This window comes from Anser brachyrhynchus (genome assembly GCF_964034855.1).
Source record: "Anser brachyrhynchus genome assembly, contig: SCAFFOLD_49, whole genome shotgun sequence".
Taxonomy (NCBI): domain Eukaryota; kingdom Metazoa; phylum Chordata; class Aves; order Anseriformes; family Anatidae; genus Anser; species Anser brachyrhynchus.
Window position 1 is genome coordinate 187,364 of NW_027664038.1, and position 11,078 is coordinate 198,441.

The 11,078-nt window shown below is 52.9% G+C and overlaps 1 long non-coding RNA gene across 1 annotated transcript in view; it reads left to right on the plus strand.

Annotated features, from left to right (window-relative positions):
* LOC308186470 overlaps nucleotides 1–9,172 on the plus strand; it is a 51,613-nt gene extending 42,441 nt beyond the window's left edge. The window contains exon 2 of the long non-coding RNA XR_013944071.1: nucleotides 7,637–9,172. This is a non-coding gene — a long non-coding RNA (uncharacterized lncRNA). The remainder of the gene's footprint in view (nucleotides 1–7,636) is intronic.
* Nucleotides 9,173–11,078: the final 1,906 nt, after the last annotated feature.

Genomic DNA, 11,078 nt, shown 5'->3' on the forward strand with positions numbered 1-11,078 from the left:
CGGTGCTGTGAGTCCAGAGAGTGCACTGGCACCACTGGGGATGCAGTGCAGTGAGTCCAGAGAGTGCACTGGCACCACTGGGGATGGGGTGCCGGGAGTCCAGAGAGTGGTTTGGCACCACTAGGGATGCAGTACAGTGAGTCCAGAGAGTGCACTGGCACCACTGGGGATGCACTGCAGTGAGTCCACAGAGTGCACTGGCACCAGTGGGGATGCACTGCAGTGAGTCCAGTGAGTGCACTGGCACCACTGGGGATGCAGTGCAGTGAGTCCAGAGAGTGCACTGGCACCACCGGGGATGCAGTGCAGTGAGTCCAGAGAGTGCAGTGGCACCACTGGGGATGCAGTGCAGTGAGTCCAGAGAGTGCACCTGCAGCACTGGGGATGCAGTGCAGTGAGTCCAGAGAGTGCTCTGGCACCACTGGGGATGCAGTGCAGTGAGTCCAGAGAGTGCTCTGGCACCACTGGGGATGCACTGCAGTGAGTCCAGAGAGTACACTGGCACCACTGGGGATGCAGTGCAGTGAGTCCAGAGAGTGCACTGGCACCACTGGGGATGCAGTCCAGTGAGTATACTGAGTGCTCTGGCACCACTGGGGATGCACTGCAGTGAGTGCAGAGAGTACACTGGCACCACTGGGGATGCAGTGCAGTGAGTCCAGAGAGTGCACTGGCACCACTGGGGATGCAGTGAAGTGAGTCCACTGAGTGCACTGGCACCACTGGGGATTCACTGCAGTGAGTCCAGAGAGTGCACTGGCACCACCTGTGATGCAGTACAGTGAGTCCAGTGAGTGCACTGGCACCACTGGGGATGCAGTGCAGTCAGTTCAGTGAGTGCACTGCACCACTGGGGATGCGGTGCAGTGAGTCCAGAGAGTGCACTGGCACCACTGGGGATGCAGTGCAGTGAGTCCAGAGAGTGCACTGGCACCACTGGGGATGCACTGCAGTGAGTCCAGAGAGTGCACTGGCACCACTGGGGATGCAGTGCAGTGAGTCCAGAGAGTGCACTGGCACCACTGGGGATGCAGTGCAGTGAGTCCAGAGAGTGCACTGGCAGCACTGGTGATGCAGTCCAGTGAGTCCAGTGAATGCACTGGCACCAATGGGGATGCTGTGCAGTGAGAGCAGAGAGTGCACTGGCACCACCTGTGATGCAGTACAGTGTGTCCAGTGAGTGCACTGGCACCACTGGGGATGCACTGCTGTTACTCCGGAGAGCGCACTGGCACCACTGGGGATGCAGTGCAGTCAGTCCAGTGAGTGCACTGGCACCACTGGGTATGCAGTGCAGTGAGTGCAGAGAGTGCAATGGCACCAATGGGGATGCACTTCAGTGAGTCCAGAGAGCGCACTGGCACCACTGGGGATGCAGTGCAGTGAGTCCAGAGATTGCACTGGCACCACTGGGGATGCAGTGCAGTGAGTCCAGAGAGTGCACTGGCACCACTGGGGATGCACTGCAGTGAGTCCAGAGAGTGCACTGACACCTTGGGGATGCAGTGCAGTGAGTCCAGAGAGTGCATTGGCACCACTGGGGATGCACTGCAGTGAGTCCAGAGAGTGCACTGGCACTACTGGGGATGCAGTGCAGTGACTCCAGAGAGTGCACTGGCACCACTGCGGATGCACTGCAGTGAGTCCGGAGAGTGCCCTGGCACCAATGGTGATGCAGTGCAGTGAGTCCAGATAGTGCACTAGCACCACTGGGGATGCAGTGCAGTGAGTGCAGAGAGTGCACTGGCACCACTGGGGATGCAGTGCAGTGAGTCGAGAGAGTGCACAGGCAGCACTGGGGATGCAGTGCAATGAGTCCAGAGAGTGCACTGGCACCACTGGGGATGCAGTGCAGTGAGTCCAGAGAGTGCACTGGCACCACAGGGGATGCAGTGCAGTGAGTCCAGAGAGTGCAGTGGCACCACTGGGGATGCAGTGCAGTGAGTACAGAGAGTGCAGTGGCACCACTGGGGATGCAGTGCAGTGACTCCAGAGAGTGCACTGGCATTACTGGTGATGCAGTGCAGTGAGTCCAGAGAGTGTACTGGCACCACTGGTGATGCACTTCAGTGAGTCCAGAGAGTGCAATGGCACCACTGGGGATGCAGTACAGTGAGTCCACAGAGTGCACTGTCACCACTGGGGATGCACTGCAGTGAGTCCAGAGAGTGCACTGGCACTACTGGGGATGCAGTGCAGTGAGTCCAGAGAGTGCACTGGCACCACTGGGGATGCAGTGCAGTGAGTCCAGAGAGTGCACTGGCACCACTGGGGATGCACTGCAGTGAGTCCAGAGAGTGCACTGGCACCACTGGGGATGCACTGCAGTGAGTCCAGAGTGCGCACTGGCACCACTGGGGATGCAGTGCAGGGAGTCCAGAGAGTGCACTGGCACCACTGGGGATGCACTGCAGTGAGTCCAGAGAGTGCACTGGCACCACTGGGGATGCAGTGCTTTGAGTCCTGAGAGTGCACAGGCAGCACTGGGGATGCAGTGCAGTGAGTCCAGAGAGTGCACTGGCACCACTGGGGATGCAGTGCAGTGAGTCCAGTTAGTGCACTGGCACCAACTGGAGCTGCACTGCAGTGAGTCCTGAGATTGCACTGGCACCACTGGGGATGCACTGCAGTGAGTCCAGAGACTACACTGGCACCAGAGGGATGCACTGCAGTGAGTCCAGAGAGTGCACTGGCACCACTGTTCATTCAGTCATGTGAGTCCAGAGAGTGCACTGGCACCACTGGGGATGCAGTGCAGTGAGTGTAGAGAGTGCACTGGAACCACTGGGAATGCAGTGCAGTGACTCCAGAGAGTGCACTGGCAGCACTGGGGATGCACTGCAGTGAGTCCAGAGAGTGCACTGGCACCACTGGGGATGCACTGCAGTGAGTCCAGAGAGTGCACTGGCACCACTGGTGATGCAGTGCAGTGAGTCCAGAGAGTGCACTGGCACCACGGGGGATGCACTGCAGTGAGTCCAGAGACTGCACAGGCACCACTGGGGATGCACGGCAGTGAGTCCAGAGAGTGCACTGGCACCACTGGGGATGCAGTGCAGTGAGTGCAGAGAGTGCACTGGCACCACTGGGGATGCAGTGCAGTGAGTCCAGAGACTGCACAGGCACCACTGGGGATGCAGTGCAGTGAGTCCAGAGAGTGCACTGGAACCACAGGGGATGCACTGCAGTGAGTACAGAGAGTGCACTGGCACCTCAGGGGCTGCACTGCAGTGAGTCCAGAGAGTGCTCTGGCACCACTGGGGATGCAGTTCAGTGAGTGCAGAGAGTGCACTGGCACCACTGGGGATGCAGTGCAGTGAGTCCAGAGAGTGCACTGGCACCACTGGGGATGCAGTGCAGTGAGTCCAGAGAGTGCACTGGCACCACTGGGGATGAACTGCATTGAGTCCAGAGAGTGCACTGGCACCACTGGGGATGCAGTGCAGTTTGTCCAGAGAGTGCACTGGCACCACTGGGGATGCACTGCAGTGAGTCCAGAGACTACACTGGCACCACTGGGGATGCACTGCAATGAGTCCAGAGAGTGCACTGGCACCACTGTTCATTCAGTCATGTGAGTCCAGAGAGTGCACTGGCACCACTGGGGATGCAGTGCAGTGAGTGTAGAGAGTGCACTGGAACCACTGGAAATGCAGTGCAGTGACTCCAGAGACTGCACTGGCACCACTGGGGATGCACTGCAGTGAGTCCAGAGAGTGCACTGGCACCTCAGGGGCTGCACTGCAGTGAGTCCAGAGAGTGCACTGGCACCACTGGGGATGCACTGCAGTGAGTCCAGAGAGTGCACTGGCACCACTGGGGATGCAGTGCAGTGAGTCCAGAGAGTGCACTGGCACCACGGGGGATGCACTGCAGTGAGTCCAGAGACTGCACAGGCACCACTGGGGATGCAGTGCAGTGACTCTAGAGAGTGCACTGGCACCACTGGGGATGCAGTGCAGTGAGTGCAGAGAGTGCACTGGCCCCACTGGGGATGCAGTGCAGTGAGTCCAGAGACTGCACTGGCACCACTGGGGATGCAGTGCAGTGAGTCCAGAGAGTGCACTGGAACCACAGGGGATGCAGTGCAGTGAGTATAGAGAGTGCACTGGCACCTCAGGGGCTGCACTGCAGTGAGTCCAGAGAGTGCTCTGGCACCACTGGGGATGCAGTTCAGTGAGTGCAGAGAGTGAACTGGCACCACTGGGGATGCAGTGCAGTGAGTCCAGAGAGTGCACTGGCACCACTGGGGATGCAGTGCAGTGAGTCCAGAGAGTGCACTGGCACCACTGGGGATGAACTGCATTGAGTCCATAGAGTGCACTGGCACCACTGGGGATGCAGTGCAGTTTGTCCAGAGAGTGCACTGGCACCACTGGGGATGCACTGCAGTGAGTCCAGTGAGTGCACTGGCACCACTGGGGATGCAGTGCAGTGACTTGAGAGAGTGCACTGGCACCACTGGGGATGCAGTGCAGTGAGTCCAGAGAGTGCACTGGCACCACTGGGGATGAACTGCATTGAGTCCATAGAGTGCACTGGCACCACTGGGGATGCAGTGCAGTTTGTCCAGAGAGTGCACTGGCACCACTGGGGATGCACTGCAGTGAGTCCAGTGAGTGCACTGGCACCACTGGGGATGCAGTGCAGTGAGTCCAGAGAGTGCACTGGCACCACTGGGGATGCAGTGCAGTGAGTCCAGAGAGTGCACTGGCACCACTGATGATGCAGTACAGTGAGTCCAGTGAGTGCACTGGCACCACTGGGGATGTAGTGCAGTGACTCGAGAGAGTGCACTGGCACCACTGGGGATGCAGTGCAGTGAGTCCAGAGAGTACACTGGCACCACTGGGGATGCACTGCAGTGAGTCCAGAGAGTGCACTGGCACCACTGGGGATGCACTGCAGTGAGTCCAGAGAGTGCACTGGCACCACTGGGGATGCACTGCAGTGAGTCCAGAGAGTGCACTCGCAACCCCGGGGATGCAGTGCAGTGAGTCCGGAGAGTGCACTAGCACCACTGGGGATGCAGTGCAGTGAATCCAGTGAGTGCACTTGCACCACTGGGGATGCAGTGCAGTGACTCCAGAGAGTGCACGGGCAGCACTGGGGATGCACTGCAGTGAGCCCAGAGAGTGCACTGGCACCACTGGAGATGCAGTACAGTGAGTCCAGTGAATGCACTGGCACCACTGGGGATGCAGTGCAGTGAGTCCAGAGAGTGCACTGGCACCACTGGGGATGCACTGCAGGGAGTCCAGAAAGTGCACTGGCACCACTGGGGATGCAGTGCAGTGACTTGAGAGAGTGCACTGGCACCACTGGGGATGCAGTGCAGTGAGTCCAGAGAGTACACTGGCACCACTGGGGATGCAGTGCAGTGAGTCCAGAGAGTGCACTGGCACCACTGGGGATGCAGTGCAGTGAGTCCAGAGAGTGCACTGGCAGCAGTGGGGATGCAGTGCAGTGAGTTTGCCGTCGCACAGGAGCCTCTATACTTCATTTTCTCCTCATCACCCCTAGCAATAATATGATACGTATCCACCCTAGCAGAGACAAACCGAGCTCCTTTTGACCTCACAGAGGGTGAATCTGAGCTAGTCTCAGGGTTTAACGTTGAATACGCCGCAGGACCCTTCGCCTTATTCTTCCTAGCTGAATATGCGAACATTATGCTAATAAATACACTTACAGCCATCATATTCCTAAACCCAAGCGCCCTAGGGCTACCCACAGAACTATTCCCCGTCATCCTAGCCACAAAAGTCCTCCTACTATCTTCTGGTTTCTTATGGGTCCGAGCTTCATACCCACGATTCCGATATGACCAACTAATGCACCTACTATGAAAAAACTTCCTACCCCTCACACTAGCTCTGTGCCTCTGACACATCAGCATACCTATCTGCTATGCAGGCCTACCTCCTTACATAAGGAAATGTGCCTGAACTACAAAGGGTCACTATGATAAAGTGAACATAGAGGTATAACAGCCCTCTCATTTCCTGTTGACCTTAGAAAAGTAGGAATTGAACCCACACAAGAGAAATCAAAATTCTCCATACTTCCCTTATATTATTTTCTAGTAGAGTCAGCTAATCAAGCTATCGGGCCCATACCCCGAAAATGATGGTTTAACCCCCTCCTCTACTAATGAACCCTTACGCGACCCCAATCATAACCTTCAGCCTCATCTTGGGCACCACAATCACAATTTCCAGCAACCACTGAGTTCTGGCCTGGACAGGACTGGAGATCAACACACTAGCCATCATTCCCCTAATTGCCAAATCCCACCACCCACGAGCAGTAGAAGCCGCAACGAAATACTTCCTAACCCAAGCAGCTGCTTCCGCCCTGGTCCTATTCTCTAGCATAACCAATGCCTGAGTCACCGGCCAATGAGACATCACACAAATAAACCACCCAACCTCCTGTCTACTACTGACAGCAGCAATCGCTATTAAACTGGGCCTAGTGCCATTTCACTTCTGATTCCCAGAAGTACTACAAGGATCGCCACTAATAACAGCCCTGCTACTCTCGACCCTCATAAAATTCCCCCCACTAACCCTGCTCCTACTAACATCCAAATCCCTCGACCCAGCTCTACTCACCGCCATGGCCCTAGCCTCAACAGCACTAGGAGGCTGAATAGGACTGAACCAAACACAAACACGCAAAATCCTAGCCTTCTCGTCCATCTCCCACTTAGGCTGAATCGCCATCATCCTAGTTTACAGCCCCAAATTGGCCTTACTTACCTTCTACCTATACACAATCATAACATCAGCCGTATTCCTAGCCCTTAACAAAATCAAAGCCCTTAACCTATCCATGATCACAACCTCATGAACAAAAACCCCAGTGCTAAACGCCACCCTAATACTAGTACTTTTATCCCTAGCAGGCCTCCCCCCATTAACAGGCTTTATACCAAAGTGACTTATCATCCAAGAACTAACTAAACAGGAAATAACACCAGCAGCCATGGCAATTGCCATGCTATCATTGCTCAGCCTCTTCTTCTACCTACGCCTCGCATACCACTCAACAATTACCCTTCCCCCCAACTCCTCTAACCACATAAAACAATGATACACTAGCAAAGCCCCAAGCACACCTACTGCGGTCCTTGCCTCACTATCAATCCTCTTACTTCCCCTGTCCCCAATAATACATGCCATTGTCTAGAAACTTAGGATAACACCCCAAACCGAAGGCCTTCAAAGCCTTAAATAAGAGTTAAACCCTCTTAGTTTCTGCACATTAAGACTTACAGAATATTAACCTGTATCTTCTGAATGCAAGTCAGACGCTTTAATTAAGCTAAAGCCTCCCTAGACAGATGGGCTTCGATCCCACAAAACTCTAGTTAACAGCTAAATGCCTAAACCAATTGGCTTCTGCCTACAAAGACCCTGACGCACCCTAGTGCGCATCGATGAGCTTGCAACTCAACATGAATTTCACTACAGAGCCGATAAGAAGAGGAATTAAACCTCTGTAAAAAAGGACTACAGCCTAACGCTTCAACACTCAGCCATCTTACCCGTCACCTTCATCAACCGATGACTATTTTCCACTAACCATAAGGATATTGGCACCCTGTACCTCATCTTCGGGGCATGAGCAGGAATAGTCGGCACCGCACTCAGCCTATTAATCCGCGCAGAACTAGGACAACCAGGAACTCTCCTAGGCGACGACCAAATTTACAATGTAATCGTTACCGCTCACGCCTTTGTAATAATCTTCTTTATAGTCATACCCATCATGATCGGAGGATTCGGCAACTGATTAGTCCCCCTCATAATCGGTGCCCCTGACATAGCATTCCCGCGAATAAACAACATAAGCTTTTGACTCCTCCCCCCATCATTCCTCCTCCTACTAGCCTCATCCACTGTAGAAGCTGGCGCCAGCACAGGCTGAACTGTCTACCCTCCCCTAGCAGGTAACCTTGCCCACGCCGGAGCTTCAGTAGACCTGGCTATCTTCTCACTCCACTTAGCCGGTATCTCCTCCATCCTTGGGGCCATCAACTTTATCACCACAGCCATCAACATAAAACCCCCCGCACTCTCACAATACCAAACCCCACTATTTGTCTGATCCGTACTAATTACCGCCATCCTACTCCTTCTATCACTCCCCGTACTCGCCGCCGGTATTACAATATTACTAACTGATCGAAACCTAAACACCACATTCTTCGACCCCGCTGGAGGAGGAGACCCAATCCTGTACCAACACCTATTCTGATTCTTCGGACACCCAGAAGTCTATATTCTGATCCTACCGGGGTTTGGAATCATCTCACACGTAGTCACGTACTACTCAGGCAAAAAGGAGCCCTTCGGCTACATGGGAATAGTCTGAGCCATACTATCCATCGGCTTCCTAGGATTCATCGTCTGAGCTCACCACATGTTTACAGTAGGAATAGACGTTGATACCCGAGCCTACTTTACATCAGCCACTATAATCATTGCCATCCCTACCGGAATCAAAGTATTTAGCTGACTAGCCACCCTGCACGGAGGAACAATCAAATGAGACCCCCCCAATACTATGAGCTCTAGGATTTATCTTCCTATTTACCATCGGAGGATTAACAGGAATCGTTCTTGCAAACTCTTCCCTAGTCATCGCCCTGCACGACACGTACTACGTAGTTGCCCACTTCCACTACGTCCTATCCATAGGCGCCGTCTTTGCCATTCTAGCAGGATTTACTCACTGATTCCCACTACTCACTGGGTTTACCCTACACCAAACATGAGCAAAAGCCCACTTCGGGGTAATATTTACAGGAGTAAACCTAACGTTCTTCCCCCAGCACTTCCTAGGCCTAGCAGGAAGACCCCGACGATACTCGGACTATCCCGACGCCTACACACTATGAAACACCATTTCCTCCATCGGCTCCCTAATCTCAATAGTAGCCGTAATCATACTAATATTCATCATCTGAGAAGCCTTTTCGGCCAAACGAAAAGTCCTACAACCAGAACTAACTACCACAAACGTTGAATGAATCCACGGCTGCCCTCCCCCATACCATACTTTCGAGGAACCGGCCTTCGTCCAAGTACAAGAAAGGAAGGAATCGAACCCTCACATGCTGGTTTCAAGCCAAATGCATTAACCGCTCATGCTTCTTTCTTATGAGACGTTAGTAAACCAATTACATAGCCTTGTCAAGACTAAATCACAGGTAAAAATCCTGTACATCTCATGTGGCCAACCACTCCCAACTAGGATTCCAAGACGCCTCATCACCCATCATAGAAGAACTCGTTGAATTCCACGACCACGCCCTAATCGTTGCCCTAGCTATCTGCAGCCTAGTTCTCTACCTTTTAGCCCACATACTAACAGAAAAACTCTCGTCCAATGCTGTAGACGCCCAAGAAGTAGAGCTGATCTGGACAATCCTACCTGCTATCGTCCTGGTACTCCTCGCCCTCCCATCCCTACAAATCCTCTACATAATGGACAAAATCGATGAACCAGACCTCACCCTAAAAGCCATCGGCCACCAATGATACTGAAGCTACGAATACACAGACTTCAAAGACCTATCCTTCGACTCCTACATAGTGCCCACCCCAGACTTACCCAACGGCCACTTCCGACTGCTAGAAGTTGACCACCGCGTAGTTATCCCAATAGAATCCCCCATCCGCGTAATCATTACTGCAGGAGACGTACTCCACTCCTGAGCAGTCCCAACGCTCGGAGTTAAAACAGACGCAATCCCAGGCCGACTAAACCAAACTTCATTCATTACCACCCGGCCTGGGATTTTTTACGGACAATGCTCAGAAATTTGCGGGGCTAATCACAGCTACATACCCATTGTAGTAGAATCAACCCCACTCCCACATTTCGAGGCCTGATCGTCCCTTCTATCATCATCCTAATCATTAAGAAGCTATGCAACAGCACTAGCCTTTTAAGCTAGCCAAAGAGGGACTTCCCCCTCCTTAATGATATGCCACAGCTTAACCCCGCAACATGATTTTCAATCATAATTATAACCTGATTAACCCTAGCACTCCTCATCCAACCAAAACTACTAGCCTTCACCACAACCAACCCCCCATCAAATAAGACCTCCCTCACTACCAAACCCACACCATGATCCTGACCATGAACCTAAGCTTCTTTGACCAATTTTCCAGCCCCAATCTATTCGGCATCCCCTTAATCCTACTATCCCTACTCTTCCCAGCCCTACTATTCCCGTCCCCAAACAACCGATGAATCAACAACCGCCTTTCTACTATCCAAACATGACTCCTTCACCTAATCACAAAACAACTAATAGTCCCACTCAACAAAAATGGCCACAAATGAGCCATAATATTTACATCCCTAATAATCATACTTCTTACAATCAACCTTCTAGGCCTCCTTCCATATACATTCACCCCAACCACCCAACTATCTATGAACATAGCCCTAGCCTTCCCACTATGGCTCGCCACACTACTAACAGGCCTACGAAACCAACCATCAGCCTCTTTAGCCCACCTATTACCCGAAGGTACCCCTACACCCCTAATCCCCGCACTAATCCTGATCGAAACAACCAGCCTACTAATCCGCCCCCTAGCCCTCGGAGTCCGCCTTACAGCCAACCTTACAGCAGGACACTTACTCATCCAACTCATCTCTACAGCCTCCATTGCATTAATACCCACCCTTCCTGCAGTATCCATCCTAACAATAATCATCCTACTACTCCTAACCATCCTAGAAGTAGCAGTAGCCATAATCCAGGCCTACGTCTTCGTGCTCCTTCTAAGCCTATACTTACAAGAAAACATCTAATGGCACACCAAGCACACTCATACCACATAGTTGACCCAAGCCCTTGACCAATCTTCGGGGCAGCCGCCGCCCTACTCACAACCTCAGGATTAATCATGTGATTCCACTACAACTCATCCGTACTACTAACCCTAGGCCTCATCTCAATACTCCTAGTAATACTCCAATGATGACGAGACATTGTACGAGAAAGCACCTTCCAAGGCCATCACACTCCCACAGTCCAAAAAGGCCTA